At 38.7% G+C, this 18,850-nt stretch overlaps 1 protein-coding gene across 6 annotated transcripts in view; it reads left to right on the forward strand.

The window, feature by feature from the left end:
• Positions 1–18,850, forward strand: part of ADD3 (adducin 3) — a 101,554-nt gene that overhangs the window by 19,941 nt on the left and 62,763 nt on the right. For 4 of the 6 annotated variants that reach the window (XM_072871068.1, XM_072871069.1, XM_072871064.1 and 1 more), the window contains exon 2: positions 15,500–15,545. The gene's annotated coding sequence lies outside the window, so the exon portion shown is untranslated. Of the gene's footprint in view, positions 1–5,604; positions 5,757–15,499; positions 15,546–18,850 lie in introns of all 6 variants that reach the window. The other 2 variants (XM_072871066.1, XM_072871065.1) reach the window with 2 other exon arrangements.

Here is an 18,850-nt window from a genome sequence, read left to right on the forward strand (position 1 = left end):
GAGACCACCCAGTAGTCACTGAATAGCAGTCGTGGCAATATGTATGTTTTCATTTAGTATAAACATTTTGAACTTAATGACTTCCTGTTTCTAAGGATGAGAATAATCTTGCTTAAAAAAGGAGGGGGGAAATTAAAACAGGAAGCTTGAGTACATGACCGCACTTTGCTAGTAAGCCTATAGGTTGATGCAAACTCGGGAGAAAGTTCATGTGATGTTATGATATTACAACTTGCAATTCCTAAGGTGTTTGTCAAGCAGTTGTTGTTTTCATACAAAGACCTAAACTTGTGCATTTTGCTGAACAGAAATGGGACAAGCAACAAGAGCTTGTTGAATGGAACAGCAAATAAGGAAGGAGCAGATGGCCAGGAAGGCAGTGAGGGCAGAATACCGATGGTGTGTTAAGTAGTGTCTTGACTTAATAAAATGTTACACTGGATAGGATTTTTGTTTAACTAGGTAACAAGTCTCTGTTTACATTTCCAAACCCAATCTGAATAGGTAAATATTACTATAAAAGACTAAAAAGCTTAGATAAAACATTCAGATTAGACTTGAATCATTAAAACATTCAGATTAGACTTGAATCATTAAAACATTCAACAGTTGGACTCGAGTTGAAGATGTCAATTAACTCTAGCCTAGTTTTGCTCTCTTTTCTAACTGAATTTGATGTACAAGTTCTCAATCTGGCAGTGTTGTAGAAGCAGCATATAAAAGTGACTGTTTTGTTTCTTGAGTTTAACAGTTTTAGCAGTGGAAGCAAGTGAGTTGCAAAGATCAGTAAGGGCTTGTGTACATTGACTGAGGTGCACATGCTCAGGAAGTCTTACACTTCTGTAGTACTGTTTTATTTTAGACCTGGACTTGGATTAATTCTGCTGGACTTAATGATATAGGACTTAATTCTGCTGGATAATGATATATGTGTATATCTCATGCAGTTTTGCATTACCACTTTATGTAGCACTCTGCTTGATCAGTGCATGTTTTCTTCCCTTATTTTAAGTAATTTTTGTTGAAGGGATCAAAGTGTGTACAATAAATGCCCTTAGCCAAAGTTGAGGATCTTGTTAGAAAAGTGGCTACTGAGAGGTGAGGAGGGGGACGGTGTGGTTTGATTTAACTTTGCAAGAGCTGGGAGGGGGAATCGAAACCCAATGAGGTCTCATCCTTCCTTTTTTGAGGGAGGAACATATAAAACTAAACAGCATCCTTTTTGCATAGCAATAATTTACATTTGTACTGTTCTAACTGTACACTTGAGTATCATTTCAACTTACAGTTTTGAAGGAGGAAAACCAATCTCCTCCCGAAAGGGCTTTGCTAGAAGTGTGCTGGAGGAGCCTGTGGAAGTGAGTCAGTTTGACTAAGTTGCAAATAATGTTCTGTCTTAACTGAGAAAAAAAGAAAAAACCCTTGATTTCTGAAGGGGAAAGAAAGATTAACTGGTCATGTTCTTATACCCTGATAACTGCTATTTTCGAGAAAGATTAACCTGTGTATTGTGAAATTAAGTTTCTTCCAGAGTGGAAACGTAAGAATTTCCTTTTGCTTTTGGTGGCAAAACAAGTTAAACTGAGCAATCTTCTCAAGCTTTGCGTGGTCCAGGCATTCATCAAAGTAGGGATTTGTTTTCTGAATGTAAGTAGATTTGGGTATGGTTCTTGTTTACATCTTCTGTGAACTGACTGTAACGCTTACGTATAGTTTTAATGGTCCTGGGTGTGTTTTTTTTTCTTTTCCCCTTTGGAAAACTGAAATCCCTATGGTGAATGAAAAACAATGATTGTATCAGTAAACTTTGCTATAGTAGCAATTGCAGCAATATCTGACAGGATCTGTCTTTTGTCTCAACGTGGTGATCCAGCTGGGCAAAACTGTGCAGCAGCAGTATTTTCACTGGACTGACCCCTAAATCTATTCCATCTATCTATCATTTAAGAAGCTGTGCATTTATTTTCCTGTATTGTTATTTTTATAGAATTTCTTTATACCTTAAAACTAGTATAATCTCAACATGAAATTTAGTATCTTGTGTTTTACTTGTAAGTGGCAAAAGATCTTAGAAAGCAAAGCCGGGTGGGGGGGTGAAGACTGCTGTGCCATACAGCAGATAGACATTCTTGTTGCATTTATACCTGAAATAGCTACTGTCATCATGTAGCTACTGAAATTCTTCTTTACTGAGTTCTTTTCCAACTGATAGCCTAAATTTCTTGAGTTGTGGAACTGTCTCGTTAAAAGCCTAATCTCCCCTTAATAACATTGTCTTGAAACGTGTTTTAACACATGCTGAAATTTGGCTTTATAGCACATGTTATAGCATAAGGAATTTCTCTAGTACCAGGCATGAAGAGGACAGCAGTGGTTGCTGCTGCCTGCCTGGCATGTCTAACCTGGGCATTTTCATCTACTTCTACCTGTTCAGTTTTAGCCTGCCCTTTCATATGTCTCTCGATTTCTGCATGGTTTGCTTGCTGTGTAAGAAAGGCATAGTCTGAAATGAAGAAAATCCTACCTGCTGAACATGTCTGGAGTGCATGTTAGGGACTCATTTCCATGGCAGGTGTTAGGAGGTTAGTTACTTGCCATGGGTATGCCTTTCTTCCTCTTGCCAAAGCGATAAGTGCCCCTCAGCACAGGAATTTTTGAGTATAGCCTTCCTTTATGGACATTTTGAATATAAAAACAATCACGCTTTGCTTGAATGACAATAATGCAATAAACAGAGTATTACTGCTTCTAGTGTTTTTAGCAAGGCGATAAGCAGCAGCATTCTTCTGTTTGGGGAAATACGATTATACATCTCTACTGGAATATCTTATAAGGTACTTTTTGTAAGGAAAGGTTTTGAAACTCAACAGAAAAAAAAAGCTAAATATATATATATATCCCACTGAATACAGAATGGTATCTTACAGAAGTGTGTTCTTGCCAAAGATGAGATCAAAGTTATTTGATGTTTCCATATTGTGTTTACAGCTAAAACCATCATTCTGATTTGCATTCAGTGATGCATGTGACAGGCCATTATCTGGATTATTCAATGTGTATAATTAGGCATTTACTTTCTTTTCCTTTCAGAGTATCTGTGCAGGGGTTTAAAAATTTGAAGTAATAATGATCTGTGCACTTTAATACAGCATTTGCATAATTAATTTGGGAGGTTGGTCAGAAGGATTTATTTTGAAGTTTTTGTGCCAAAAATAGGTTCCATTGATTTATACATAGAGATGGGTATTGATGTGCAGTCTGCAGTGGAATAGCATAGTGAACATCCTGGCCTGTGGTAACATATTCGGAATTTCAGGCCTAGGCTGTTATCTCTGGGCTGCTGGCCTTCAGGCAAGCACTTTTGGAAGTAGGTTCTTAACACAATGTTTTGAGGTGCATTGGCCTTTTCCTTTTGAAAAGGGGACAGCTGTGCAAAAATAATTGTCCCTGTCCAAACCAATGCAGCACACATGCAAACCGAGGAGCGTTCTCTCTGGAGCCGAAATTAGCCTCACTCAAACACCTGTATTGAAACTGTTTTAGAAAGATTTTATTTTCAATTCACGGTCCAGTTCTTATTGCATGTAAAGGAGACCTGGACTTATTTGGAAATGTGAATTTAAGATAACTTTTTTATTTAAAACCCTGTATATACCAGAGAGAAACTGTCTTGCTGTGTTTTGAGAATAATGCGAAACAAGACTTGTTTTGCCTCTTGCAGACACATACACGTGTGCAACCTCCATTGCTAAGCAGTGGGTTATATGGCTGGTTGGTAGAAGGAATGTTTCATTTCAAAGTTTCGGAAGTGCACCATGTACTTCTGAAGTTTTAAATTCTCCAAAGAATTCTGATTATTTTGGCCTGGAGGAACCAATCTTGTGGAGTTCCCTGGCGTAGCTGCCCTTTGGATCTGTCTGCGTCCTGAGTGCGATCCCTGCATGTGGGGTGCAGCACTGGCTGGGGAGAGCATCTGAAGCACCCCTGTGCCCTCAGCCCCACTGGCAGGGAGGCCTGGGGGACCCTCTCCGAAGTCCAGTACTCATTGTGGCAGGGAAACCCACTTGGGCTTCATGATGTGGAAAATCCTGAAAATCAGCACCTTTGACCTGGCCCCCTTTGAGTTCTTGGAAAGAAAGAAATGTTTGCTGCCTCAGTGGTTAAAAACTTGTTTTCCCTCTGAAAGAGGAACCATGAGATGTGGGCAGTCAGATTTTTAAAAAGTCATAGGGGAACTACAGCATACATGAACAAGCAGACTATATTAAGTGCCAACTGTATTATAGGTTATTTTTAGTGTCTCTTCCTGCACTGTTGTTGAGAGGAGTAGGCTGGTACTGGTGGTGAGCAGGTGTGCATCCTGCTTACATCTCTGTGCTTTCCCTCCTCGAATAGATGGATGTGCCTTGCCAGCAAGGTTGCTAGTTAAATTGCTAGTTCAGGATGCTCAAGATTCAATTCCTTAATCAGTTTGGAGGGATTTTGCTTCATGAGCCTTCTGCAGCTGATGCTGGTTGCTACAGAAGCAGCACAAACCCAGAGATTTTGTTCCCTCAGATTCTGCCCTGTTTCCTTAGAAACTGATTTCATACCTTAACTGTGGACTGAGAATCAAGTCGCTTCACATTCTCTCTGTTAGAAACATGTAAAATCAAATTTATGTACGCTAAGTACAAAGATATTGGTCCTCACTTCTTTGCAGATTCTTCTCTTCTCTGCAGTGAATCTTCTCTTACTGGTCATTATCCAACTCAGATGCTCTAGAGAACGGAGCCCATTAGGCTGTGATTGCTATTCCTTTGATTAAGCTGCGAGGAGTTGTCATTGCTGGAAGTAAAACTTATTTTTAGTAGCTTGCATGAAACGTTCAGCTTGTGTCTCAAGAAAAAGAGGTTCAGTTGCCTAATTGATTATTGTCCGTGTCTTCACTTCTAAAAGAAAAAATATTACAAATTCTGGGGAAAATCTAAACAGCTTGAAATCAAGTAAAGGGGGGAAAAAAGTCCTTGTTAGTGGGGGTATTCCTCAACTGGTAACAGATCTCCTGGGGTTTTGTTTCTGATAAATTGGCAATGCTTCCCTAAAGCAGAGATGTGTTGCATCTTCACTATGCTTCAGCTAATTTTAATGACAAAATGTGTTTATTCATATTGATGGTCGTTTGTGGGTTTTGGAGATGAAGGGACAAAAAACTGGGAACGGATAATGTTGAATTCAGTCTAGAAACTGGCAACTACAAATGCAAGGAAGCAGAATGTTTGGTTTTGTTAACATTGCATTAAGTCCTCATTTCATAGATGTGGAAGAGGTAAATGTTGGCAAGGGAAGTGTTTCTGCCCCAGCTTTGTCTCCTTAATTATTCTGGTCCAAGCATTTGTGCGGCCACAGAGCTTTATGCAAAATCTATTTTGCATTATTTTATATATGGTGGTATTTGGGTGAGTGATTTCAGTAGTTATTTTTTTCACCTGGACATATTCAATTACATTTTTAATTCATGATTATCTCTATACTGTGTATTTCCTCCTCTAATGAATTTACTGTGGTTGTGGTATGCAGCCTCCCGCACATCTGTGATTGAACTTCTACTCCTTGGTATTCCAGAACAGCCGTTGAAGAAACAAGAAGATACTTGACATGATCGTTAAAAATCATTATGCCTCTGAAGCGTCACTTATTTGAATTAAATTCAGAGATTCAACCTGAAAATAAACAACAGCAGGTAGTTCTCTTTAAGTAATCATCTCTCTAGAAAGGTATTTTTCTTCTAGTACCTGTTTTCTAATTTATGTTACAGTATGGTTGTACATTGGCTTTTTTCCCTTATCACAGGTATTGAATTAGCTCCTTAAACTGAATTAAATTTCAAAATTAATCAGATATTTGGGTTAAGTATCACAAAGCATCGGGAACCTTCAATTCCTAATTAAAAAGTTAGCTGCATGTCATGCGTTGCTCATTGCTTTCATTAATTTTCTCTGCAACAAAGGGGCCAATCTGGCTTTCATTGAAACTTGATGCAGATTTCTGGTGTGTGTCAAGTGGAGCAAAGTAAAGCTGCAGAACAGCTTTTAATGATAAGCTATAGTTGACTACCTTTGATCGAAAGATAGTGTGCCTTGAAAAATAGGGTTATAAAGTGCACTAAAAGGGAAGCACTATACAGCAGCTCGGATAAAACCAGATAAAAGTAGGTGGGTTTTAAAAACATGTGGTTGAAAGTAAAAACCAGTTTGAGGTAGTTGCCTGTCTTCTGCAGTTCGCACTTCTTCTGCCAGTCTTCCTCAGCACTTTTGACAGCATGGATATTTTGACAAAAAATGGATGAACAGAGATGCAGTAGTCCTGCGCTATCAGTGAGCTATTGGGGGAGGGATACCATCAAAATGGGTACAACTTAAAAAATAAAAGTTTATCTATGTTCCTTTTAAAATTTGTCTCTGATTTTAGTTTGGCAATAGTTCATTTTATTTGCAAGAATGTAACTTTTACTGTCTAAGTAAACGCTTTGGTACAATTGCTACTGTTCTAATCCATCATACATGAACTTTTGTTCTGTTTGTAAGGGCTTTTGTGAAGAGAAGGTGAAAACTGAGGGGAAAGATAGTAATTTATCTTTTTTAAGAATAAAAAAAAAAGGCAGCACTAGAAAATGGTAAATGAAGAAGTTATATGACCTCAGTAGAGCTCACAAGGAAGATTGTGCGAGTTCCCCAGAGGGCACAGTAATTTTTTTGACAAAATAAGAACTTGGAAAATAACTGTGCAGACAAGACGGGAAGATAGTAAGGGGATCTTCTTTGTTCATGAACAAATTTAACTTTCTTCTTAGTAAAGTAAATACAGTCCAGATGGCTGGAAAGTACAAGATGCTCCCAGGGGTTAGGGTGGAGGTTGGATGAATTAAGCTTTGTAGAAGTCAAAAGTGAATAAGTGAGATACAGAGGTGGGGTTTTTTTGGGGGGGTGGGGAGGGAGGGGAAGGAAGTGTAGTTGGTTTCTATTCTTTCTCAGGTTTTGGGGGCTGGATTGAGCCTTTCATGAGAGTAATTAAAGAATATGAAGAGGCAAAGTTTCTGTTTATAACATCAGAATAAAGTTGGAAAAATACTGATAAAAACCTGTTTTTTCTCTCACCAGTGGAGTTGATCAGTTTGTAAACAAATCATAATCTTAACTTCCAAATACAGTTTGTTTCAATAAATAAGGGTTTTGGTACTTTGTAGCTGAGGAAAAATATTTAAAGATCTGTATGTGCACTGATCATTATTAATTTTGCAGCAATACTGGCGTCATGAATCCAGCTATGGCTTTATCCATAAATTAATAGTGGAAGAAAATAGTACCATACCTTTGAAGTTTATGTTGTGAAACGTCTTCTAATCATCTGTCGTCAGGCACAGAGACTCCTCATGGGAGGCTGTGCTGTGCCTTGATAGCAATTGAGGCAATCACCCGAGTCGCATTGGGAGCATGGGGAAAATCCTCTCCAGCCCTTTGAAACTTCATCTGCAGGGCTTCCTTTTTATTTCCATTCTTCCCTTCTCATTTTCAGGCATGGTATTAGGCAAGTTTGGACAGTCTCTGAAAGAGATGCAGAATGCCAGTAACCTTGCTGGAAATGCTCAGAATTAATGTTGCCAAAGTAGAATGGGAGTAACACTTCAGCTTCATAATGGAAAGAAAAAACTGTGTGCTAGAGCAGGTGTAGAGGTGCTGTAGATTTGATGGCTTAGAAATAAAAACAACATAGGGAAAGGTGGGATTAGAAAGGAATCAATGGCTGCTCAGGTGGTTGAAGCATCAAGTTAGCAAGCATCACTTCTTGGTAAAAACATGCTGAATGGTCATTTTTTAGGAGTGATGTGGCAAAGATAGTCTGCAAAAAAACATCCTGTGAAATGAAATGTAGTGTGAGAATGTGCTAGATCTTATTGTTACTTTATATTAAAAAGTATGGAAAGATTCCTTATGAAACTTGCCTTGCTTTTTATCCTCAGGCAGACCACTATTGCTATACCAGTACTACAATTGCATGTAAAAAAATATACTTAAACATTGGCAAGTCTAATGAGAATGGTGTATCAAATGTACATACCTGAGTGAGTTGGGAAGCTGGTCTTGTTTCCTTGTGCGAGAGATGGAGCCCAAGGGAGCAGAAGTCTTGCTCCCTGAAGTGCTCATTCAATTCATGAAGCTTTGATACTGTAGTGGGTGTGTTGAGCAGAGTAGGAGGTAGATGGTCTGCATACAGCACCAAGAAGTTGCTTCTGATTATGAATTTGAGGTGATTAAAAACATAAAAATGTTCTCTCGTGGATGTCAGATTGAGGGGGGGAAAAAAGAGGGCTAGATAGGTGCAGGGCCATTTCCTAGTGGTGAACTAGTGTATTTGTGATTTATAGGAGGTTAGCCAAAGCAATGCTTATGGGCAATTCTCATGCAAAGAGCACACACAGTAATGGAAGAGGAGGAGTGGGCCAAAGATGAAGTGTTGTATGTGCAGGGGATGGTGCTGAAAACTGAATGCAGAAGTAGGAGCGAAGCACAAAAGGAGGGAGCTGCAACAGGTGGAGGGTGAGATTTCTTACAGCCAGTTGGCATTTTTGAATGAGTATGTGTTGCTGAGGGTGGGATCCCGCAAACCGCTAGGTAGGAGTAGTTGGAGGGGATGGTTTCTGGTGAGAACCTGAGAGCAACTTTTAAAATGTGGAGTGAGTATAACATATTAGTAGGTGAAATCTGATGACAGTAATGAGATTGTAGCAAAAGCTAATGAGTTGGAGTTAACACTGAAAGACTGGTAGAAAATGAGAGAGATTTCTTCTCGGGGACAAGAAGAAAGCAGGAAACCTGTGCTAACAAAAGGTGAGAATGGAGTCCTGCTGGGCTTTCACATTTCATTTTCTTTTTAAAAAGGAATGTAAGTGTCTGGGTTTTTTTTTTCCTTCTTTCAGTAGAGGTTTAAAGTCTGAAGAGTCTGAATACCAGAATGTATGTGGAGTGCAGCAAAAAAAAAAAGGGGGGGGGGAGATTAAGATGCAAGTTCAGGAACATTAAATAGCAGCTGGAAAATGCTAGGTGTTTTTTTGTTCACAATTACCCAAACCTTGGACAGAGCTTGAAAATTATTTTGCTTAAATGTATTGTGTGTAGCTTTAACATATGCTTTTTCATTTTTCATAATGAAGGCTAAAGGAGCACTGTCCACCTCCCCTTGACAGGCTTTTTGAAGCCACACTTAGCACCTCTATTTTGTCTGGCTTGAAGTACTGTCACTGAAAGAGATGCAATGTATTAACAAATATGAATGAATACAGCTTGACTAATGCTGATCTCAGTAGGGACTTCACCTCATTTCAAGGGGGCAAGGACAGCAGAAGTATGTAATGCTGAAATTATTTTCCTAAGGCCAGTTAGGATGCCTGTTGCAGAATTGTAGCCAGCATCTGTATCCTTAAGGCCATTCAGATGATTTCTGAAACTGCCATTTCCCACTGCTTAGACTGTACTTATGTGAAAATTTAATAATGCAGTACTTAAAATACCCTACCTGAAAATATTTTTACAGTCTTGCTGAGAAAGGGTTAGGAATTGGAGTAGATACCAGATAGCAGCTATATTCTTTACAACACTGAATTGCTGAGCATTGAGCCTTTAGTAGTGGGATTTATCAGACGACAAAGGTAAGTGTGAATTAGCATCTTTATTTTCATATGTATTTAGTTCAGCCAGAAGTCATAATTAAAGCTTTTGAGATATTCTGCAGTAGCTTTGACTTGTAACATTTTTCTAAAATCAAGCTCTGCTTCCTTATCAACACCAAAGCTTCCACTGATTGTAGTGCCAATTCAACTTGAGTTTGAATGTTACATAGACTCTGCCCAGTAGTTTCTTGCCATTCTGAACATGCATCTTGGTGCAGTGTCTGTAGGAAAAATAAAAATGAACTGTGAATTTTAATGAAAACCAGCAAATCATTTCTTGCGTAGCTTGATATTACTGTGTTGTAATTGTGGAAATATGTGGTGTGCTCTAACTACTGCCTTGCCTTACAGTCTGCAGAGTTTGGGTAGTTCTCTGTAGCATCACCAGCACGGTGAAATTGAAAAGCTTTTGGTGCATGTTTTTCTCTAGGACGCTGACAGTAATAAAAATAAAGAATAGTTTTTGAGTAGTCTTCTAAATCGCAGCACAGACTTTGGCATATGCCAAAGTGGTTTTTGGTTATCTAGTTAAGATAATAACTGGAAAAATAATTTTTGCTGTACTATTTGTAAATAAACCAAGCTGCTTCTTTGTTTAGTTTATGTTTAGATCTTCAGCATCATCTAAAAAGGAGGGGAGGGTTCATATGTTTGTAACTTTAGAAAAGTTGAATTTTCCAAGAGCAAGAGTGTGCTGTGACGAAAGGTCAGTGCTTTGAGAGTTCAGTGCGTGTCTCTGAAAGAAAAGATCAAGGGATGCAATAGTTCAAATAAAGCCTAGCTTGAAATTTTTAGCTTCCTGTTCAGTAACTCCTAGTAAATGGTTTTGTATATGACAATATTATGTGAGACTTGCAATGGCTATTTTATAATTTATCATCTCGGAAGATTACAGTACAGTATAGACACGTTTCGTTTATGATGGTGACCTCATCCTCCACTGTGCCATTGGGGTGAGTTTGTTGTCAAAGCCTTGTGGTCCTGTTTGTCCGCACATGGGACACCAGAGCCATATCTCATCCTCCTCTTTGAAGAGCATGGAAGATTTTTCCATGTTCCCTCCTAAAAGGGGAATTCCAAAATTTCAAATCTTCTAATTGTAAGAGTGGTTTCCTTGACTACCAGAGTAATAATCCCTCTGCCATAGATTGTAAACACCCTCCCACACAAGCAAAGTCTTTTAATGTCTCTATCTGAAGTTAAGATATTTGTCTGTCTCCTCTACCATGCAAAATTCTTGACTTGTTTGGCACACTAACTCCATAAAGCTTTGTCTTTCATGGGTTTTGTTTGTTTTGGTTTTTCCTTTTGAAAACAATTTGGTCTCTTTGTAGCACATTTCAGTTTTGTTCTGTTTTTATTACTTGTTCCCCTTGCTTTCCTTCAGCTGCAATGGAGAGAATTAAGTACAGTCGTAGCTCTGATTAAAATCTTGGCTTAATTAAGTTGCAAATTTGCAATGACAGATATTTGTCAGAGTGCCGATGATTAGTACCTTTTAGCATTCCTGGTGCCTTCCTGAATTCTGACAATACTCTCTGTTTTTACCGTTGCTTATGTTCGTTTCTTCTCTTTTTCTCTCTTTGCAATGTAAAGCTCGCACAAGGTGTAAATTGCTTTCTCCATGACAGTGACTTGTTAATTAGCTGTCAAGAAAATTAAATCCATTTGTAAGGCCTGTCTTGCCTTTCCCTTGGGGTATCTCTGATACTTGGTCTCCTCATACAGGATCTGAAGGCTGACAGACCATGAGTACTAGGAGTGCCATTGCCCATACTGATATACCAACATTGTAAGCTTCCTCTGGGGGAATTCATAATGTCAGTTGGCATTGCTCAAATAATAATCCAAAACAGAGAAACTGGGAGGGAATCTATTCGTTAGACTAACATGGGCGATGTTGTATAAGGTACAAGGGGTATACTACCAGTAGTACTGCTTTTTCTTCCACTTGACAAGTTGAGTAACAACCTATGTTTTTGTGCCAGTGCTCCTTACTAGCGTCACCTGTCTTACTGTCAGGGAATGCTGCAGGACTGAGTCTTGTTACTGATATACTGAGTTATGGTTGGGGCTAGGGGTCTGTTTCTAGTTGATAGGGATGCTAACAGTATTTTGGGAAAATCCAATTAATAAGTAGAAATCGCAGTAGAAAAATAAATTTGTATTAGACAAAGATGCTCAATAATTAAACAGAAGTTCTCTCTCTCTCTAACCCTCAGGAAATATATTCTTGTAAAGCTTCTCAGGTGCTGAGTTTTACTAAAGATATCTTGTGGCCCTGGTATGACACTTCTGTATCCTATTATGTCATCTATTTTGTATGCTGAGCACTGAGAGTGGAAAAGATGGAAACATGGTTAGATTGTCAGTTGTTTCCAATGAAGAAATCTCTGTTTGGTGGAACTGTTTGCATTCCTGTGGTCAGTGGTATAAGGAAATACCATGTTATGAAAAATTCCCAATTGTTTCCTTAAGGGCTCTTAGAATTGCACAATCTTTTGATGGTTTTGTTTGTTAAAAAAAGAAATTACTTACCAGCTCTTCAGTTTGGAACTCAAAATTCTCTTAAATATTTAATAGGGCTCTGCTTTTTGTACTCAAGGTTTGGATTCAAACCAGAAGTGTATTTTCCTAATATATGCTGATCAGCCATTATAATACGAATAGTTGAAGATGACTATATCTTCATTCCAGGAGGTGTTTCTTTGGGATAACCCATCAGTTCCTTGACTATCAGTCATTGTGATTACTCATAGTTTCTGGATGCAGCTCTAAAATGTTGCTTCTCTGAGCAGGGGAAAGCTAGCTCTCAGATAACCAAGTGGCTTTTGCACTTTAGTTCTCAAGAAGAGAAACAATATCTCTGACACACAAATCCTTTTGTCTTACAGGCTGAAGCCCTCATTTAATATTTAATTTGTACTTGTATTTTCAATATCCTGTGAGGATTTGTGTAATATGTTTGATTTCTGACATATGCATTAATTCAGATATATTCAAATTTTTTTTGAAGCTGCTCATATTCAGTATTTGTCTTACTGCTGTCATATCTTGAGTTAAAATCCATCTCTCTTCCTAATTTATTCACCCAAGAATGTCTTTCAGTTATTTTCCCTGATCTGAGAGCTGGCTTTGAGTTGGTTCTTTACTGTGTGACTGTTACTCCTTTTCAGACTTTCTTTTTCCTATTCTTGATACAATCTGCATCCATTGTTACTGTATAATGTATATTATATAATGAAGTATAATTGTATTTTGGCCATAGAGGCATTTAATTAATAAGAGCTGAGAATATGGCCTGAAGAATGCTAAGCACAGTGAAGACAACTGCTGGCCAGTGCCTATGTCAAAGAGTTTCTTGCCCATACTCAAGGGGTGGGTAGAGTGGGATGAAAAGACCCAGATGGATTAAGCAGAGTGAATTAGGTCATGGCACCAAATGTCATAGTAGTTTCACAGTTGTCGAGGGGTTTTTCTTGGGTGTGGGGGGGTGTTTGTTTGTGTTTTTTAATGAGAATTTTAAACTGGGGAGGGAGGAAGAGCTTGTGAAAGTGCATTGAGCGATACTAGGGAGAAGGGATGTGAAGAAGAAAGGGATTGTAGCAAAGAGCTTGTGATGAAGGGAAGAAAAAAATTTGTTGAAAAGCATATGATGTTTGGAGTGTCGTGGTTCCTGGCTTCAGCTGTTTTCCCTGCTCCCGCCTTTTGCTGAGAGCCATAAGGTCTCCAAATTCTCCAGTGCCCGAGGTGGGCACACAGCCGAGCAAGCTGGCCATTGCTTACCTGGGGCTCTGCTGGCCCCCATGGGAGTGAGGGGTACTGTGCAACTCTGGAGAGGGCTAAAGTACTGTTAAACACCATCGTAAATGGGCACCTCTGTGTTCTGCCAACCAGTGCTATTGGACCCGGGGCTGACAAAACTGGGAAGAATATTAAATTTTCATGTCTGAGAGTGATCTACCAATGCCCTCTAGAAACAGTAGCTGCTAGCCTGCAAGATGGGATCTCTTCTTGCGGGCGACGGCTATGCTTAAAATAACGTATCAGGAACTTGCATAGAAATAGCATTCCCTTATCTCTAGCAGTGTGAAGTAGATGAAAAATAAACTGTACTCATGCCAAGAATAAACAGTCGTGTTAAAGTGTTTAAATTCCTGATGCTGTGGAGGGCTCCTGCTCTAACACAACATTTTGATGCCAATACACTTCCTCTTTCCCCAGTCACTGCCATCGCTTTGTGTGCTCTGCCAGGGAGCAGTTGGCAGGACAGCAAAATAAGCAAATATGCCCAAGCTCCACTCAGAGCACCTGGCTAGAGCAAATTCTATTCCCTAAATCTGTATTCCTGTCAAGTCTAAAAGTAGATGAAAAGGTTTGTGGCTGTTTACCTGTGTTAATACTGCCTATAAGTACATTGCTCATTCCTAAATACAAACTTGCTGAAACTAATGCCATATTTATGACAACATTTATTTTTCAAGAAACTGACTTTCTGTAACAAAGTAATTCAGGGAAAATAGACAATTTGAGCATGCATGCAATAACATCTTATTTTAACCATGGTTCTCTTGGAAATTTTTTTTTGCTTCAGAGTATCTTGTGACAATAATGTCTTACATTAATTTTGTATAATTCTACTTGCCTTCTTTTTGTGCACATTGTTTTTTCAGAAGTCAATTCTTTACAGCTGAAATTCATAGAGAACATTGAATAATCCAGCCTTTAGTGATGATAGGGAGTGGGATAGCCAGCCTGCTGAAATGTTGAAACTAGTGAAGTATTTGTAGTACAATATACTGAGAAGACCTAAACAGTAATGCTTGAGGGTACTGTATTGAAATCATGGAAGAGTAACAAGGAAAAGCTGGTGATGACTGAAAGAGGCTGTTACAACCTGATGAATAAAAATGGGTTAACAGGTTGGTGAGAAGCACTGCCTGTGCCTGATGGTAGGCTGAGCTCAGTGTTTTCACAATGCATAAAATGTCTAATTTGCAATGTATAGATCTTAAAAAAGAAAATGTAGCATATGTTTTGTATGCATGTATGAAATCAAGGAGCCTGGCCCCTGTCTTCCAGGAAATAACTGCTTTTCCTTGGAGGAGTGGTTGAGGGAAAAAGGAAGCTGATGGAAATAGATTTGTCAGGTTTGACTGAAGATAACTTGTGTTCAAAGACGGAGAAGACAAAAGATGATAGAAGCAAACAATTGCTATTTAATTTACTCATTTTACTTTTGTGTTAGAAGATGAAGGCAAGATGAAAACCCATAGCTGCTTAGTGGTGGGAAAAGGTCAGAGCAAGGCAGTTGTTTCCTTATGAACTTTGCACACCAGCAGTTGTCAGCCTTCAAAGAGCGGTATTGTGTTCCCTTCCCTGGCTCCCCACCTGACCAGAGCCTGCCTGCTTGGCAGCATAGCGGCTGCTCTAGAGTTCAACTTCTGCTAGGCTAGAAGAGGAATTGTGGATTGTGGCTGTTATGCTCTAGTTTAAAAATGCAGCAGGTAGGCTGGATTTTACTTTCTGATTTGTGACCCAGTGTGCATGAGGCAAAATGGCAAGATTCCCAACTAGGCACTCTTAAATGAGACTTCCCTTTGAGATTTTTTTTAATATGAAAAATACATTATATGATTATAAAGTAAAACATAATTCAATGAAATAGTCTCAAAAAGAGCTCAAGAAACTAAATGTTGTGTTAATGCTTTCTTAAGTTTTAAGTGTACAGTATATTCCAGTAATATTGAAAAGCCTACCAGGAGTCAGTAATCTCTTTCTTCTGTTTTACAGGTCAACTACATTACTAGAGCAAGGAGAGCTGTGGAAAAAAATCAAGGTACCTAAAACATTTTACTGTCTGAATTCTTGGCTGTGTTCTCACTCATCGTTTAGTGTAATGATTTTAAGGGGGAGGAGGGGAACTGAATCAGCAAACTGCCACTTTAAAGTGGTTTTATTAAAAAGCACACACAAAAAAACCCCACAATAACTTTAACCTCAATGTTGTGCAAAATACCTTTGTGGGATGAAATTGTACCTTGGCTTCGGTGTATGTGTGCAAGAGTCTGAACAATACTGCATAGTATTTGCTTTAAATATGTAATGGAATTTCCTATGTGTAAGGATATCGAGGTGTCCTGCAAGTTTCAGCCACAGTGAGGTGGATGTCACCTATTTGTAAGACTGGGTACACTGACCAGCTGATGATCGGCATCACCAAAGATGAGTGAATGTGTTGCTTGCAGCTTTGACATTCATCACGGTAATTAGCAGACTTCAGCACGTTATTTAACCATTATGTGTACAGTTCCTAAAGATGCAAAAGGAGGGGCATGAAGACAGCAAAACCTGAGCAGTAGCCTATATTTTAGAAGCAAGGAACTGTTTTTTTTCATACCCTTTTCAGAGACTTCTGACTATTATGTCTTACAAGTGTTACTGTGGTATAGCTAACATATATTGTATTGTGGTCTTCATTTTTATAATAGGCAGCAAACATTCTTGCAGTGCAATCTTTTAGGTATTTTAGTACCTAAACTCTTATCTGAAGTATTTTTTTTCTACAGCTTCCCCAGTCCTTGATTAAAATAAGACAGAGTGTTACAACTTATGTTTTAATGCCTGTTATGTAATTAAAAAGACTGTATTAAAATAATCCTGTTGCTAACACCTGGCCAGGATCCTTTTTGGGGAATTTTTTTTGAGTTGGAGAAAGCTTTTTCTCCTTTATTTGCTGTGAAATATTACCTGTGAAATGCTACACATACCTTGCAATTGCAATGCCATGAGGCAGAAGCAAGGAAGGAGTCAAAACATTGCCACTTTATCAAAATGTAAAGACAATGGCTTTTATTAATAAAAGCTTGCTGCATACTTCTGTGCACTCCAAATTGAATAGTGCGGAGCTGCCGCCTTCTACTAAGGGTGCATGAAATTGTTACTTGCGAGTGATGATGTACTGAACTCTGGAGCTTTCTGCCCTGTTGAGAAGTTAATGCTAAGTTTGCATATTTTTAGCTGTGCAGGTTGCTCATGCAACACATGCAAAAGCAGTTTGCTATAGATAAGAGTACAGTTTATATAGGAGTAATCTCTCAAATGTCTCCTTTTAATACAGCTTTTAGAGACTGGTTATGTCACGCATTTGTTTTATCTTTGTGATTGAGGAAAAAAAAAAATGGATGTTTTCTTTTTGATTGGTGTCTTCAAAAGTATGGAAACTTAGAAGAAAGGGCAGAGTAACATACAGTGCTGGTAAAAATGAAATGTGTTTAGTTCTTGCCCTGCTGGTGGATCATTACACTTACATTACAGGCAATGCAGAACTTCTCAGGTGAGTTATTTGCACAGAATTGAAAATAAAGGACATAAATCCAGTCCCAGAGCAAAACAGCGATATTGTCAGCGACACATTCATTGATAATGCCTTTCATTTCAAGAAACAGAGTAATTTCTTAGTCTTTTGACTTTGCTTTAAGATCGTTCAGGTGATCACCTCCACCTTTAAACTGAGGTCTTCTGTGATGCTTGGGGTGTTTAAAATGCAAGTTGTTTTCCTGGAAACTTGGGAGACTGCTGTCCATGGAGCCCCAGCGTGGCTACGTCCCGTCAGTGCTGGACTGGCCTCTCCTGAAGGCTCCTGGTAAGAGGAGAAGCTGGCAAAAAGCATAAAAAGGAATTCATGTGTGGCTGGAAAAAAGATACAAGGGAATCTCAGACTTTTTATCTGGCGTCTCCGGTGCTGAAGGAGAGGCTTCCATCTCTCTGCCCAATTTAGACAAGAGATTTAACTCCAGACGTCTTTTTGCCCCTCACTGTGCAAAACCTGTCAGATCATTTTCCTGACACTTTCTCCCTCGTCAGTCCCTCAGAAAGACTTCAAAAGAGATTTTTCCCTGTTGCAAAAGGAACCAGACATGGCCTTTCTTACTCACCCTGTATTTGAAGCATTGATAAGTAACATGTGGCTGGCTCCAAACTGCAGACTTTCCCAGCCATTGAGAAAACACTGTTAATCCTTAAGTTTTAAAAAACTATAGGATTGTTCTTCCTTCTTTGCAATTGCTCTTTTGTGTAATGTATCCTAAGAGTTTTGATTCTCTTCTGTCTAAAGCAGTCAGAATTCACTACTGTCTTTCTGATTAACGCATATTGAAAAGAAATGTCAAATTTTTAAAACTTTTCCATATGGGAAGGGTTTCTTTATTCATAAACTGTGTCACACTGTTTAAGCTGTAACTTTTTTCTTTAATGCCTTTGGATCATCACTGTTTGGAACATTTTATTTCAGGAGTGCCCTAGCAGAAAGAAAAATATTATTTTTAAAACTTGAGACTGAGTAAGAGGAGCCTGGAATCGAAATCCACTGTCTTGCATAATTGTTTAAACCTGCTACATAGTTTGGCAAAGGTACGAACTGAGAGGTCTTTTCCATAAAATGTAGCTGGAGCTTCATCTTTAAAGACAGGGTATGCCTGAGGACAGTTTCTGATCCTTTTAATAAGAGTAGAGCTCACTTGAAAGGCAAGGCTGCAGATGAAGAATGTAACCTGGGGGTTTATGAACTTATTCAATAACTCCAATCTGGTGCATTGCATTATAACGATGGGAGAACACAGTAAAATGACTGCCGCCTTATTTCCTGCTCTGTCTAAGGAACAGTCTAAAAGCAAACAGTACAAAAATACAGTAAGATGGAAGATTAACCTAAATCCGTGTTCAAATTTATCACCTGAATTGATTTTTCTTAAAAAATAATAAAAATCCCAAGCTCTCCCTGAAATACAGAGAGGCTGGCAGGATCACCCCCAACCATTTAACCTGGTTAAATAAAATTAAGTGTTGGCTCTTAGCTGTTGGACAAACTGCACTCCCTTCCTGTTGTACCATGTTGCTCGTATGAGGAGGGCTCAGCCCCTGAACTGTTAAAACAGTCAATGGACCTGTTGGAGCCATGTTCTGAAAGCATCTCACAAAACTCTACTTTAAAATTCAGCAAGTTTGTAAAGTTGGGTTTTTTAATGCTTTTTGAGAGCAGTGGGTAATGCCCTTCTGATATGAAGCACATTTCTATGTCCTGGTTAGCATTACTCATTTTGCTAGAAATTAGACTTTTAAAATCCCCTTACACATAGTACTAAG

This window comes from Ciconia boyciana, chromosome 8 (assembly GCF_034638445.1).
Source record: "Ciconia boyciana chromosome 8, ASM3463844v1, whole genome shotgun sequence".
Classification (NCBI taxonomy): Eukaryota; Metazoa; Chordata; class Aves; order Ciconiiformes; family Ciconiidae; genus Ciconia; species Ciconia boyciana.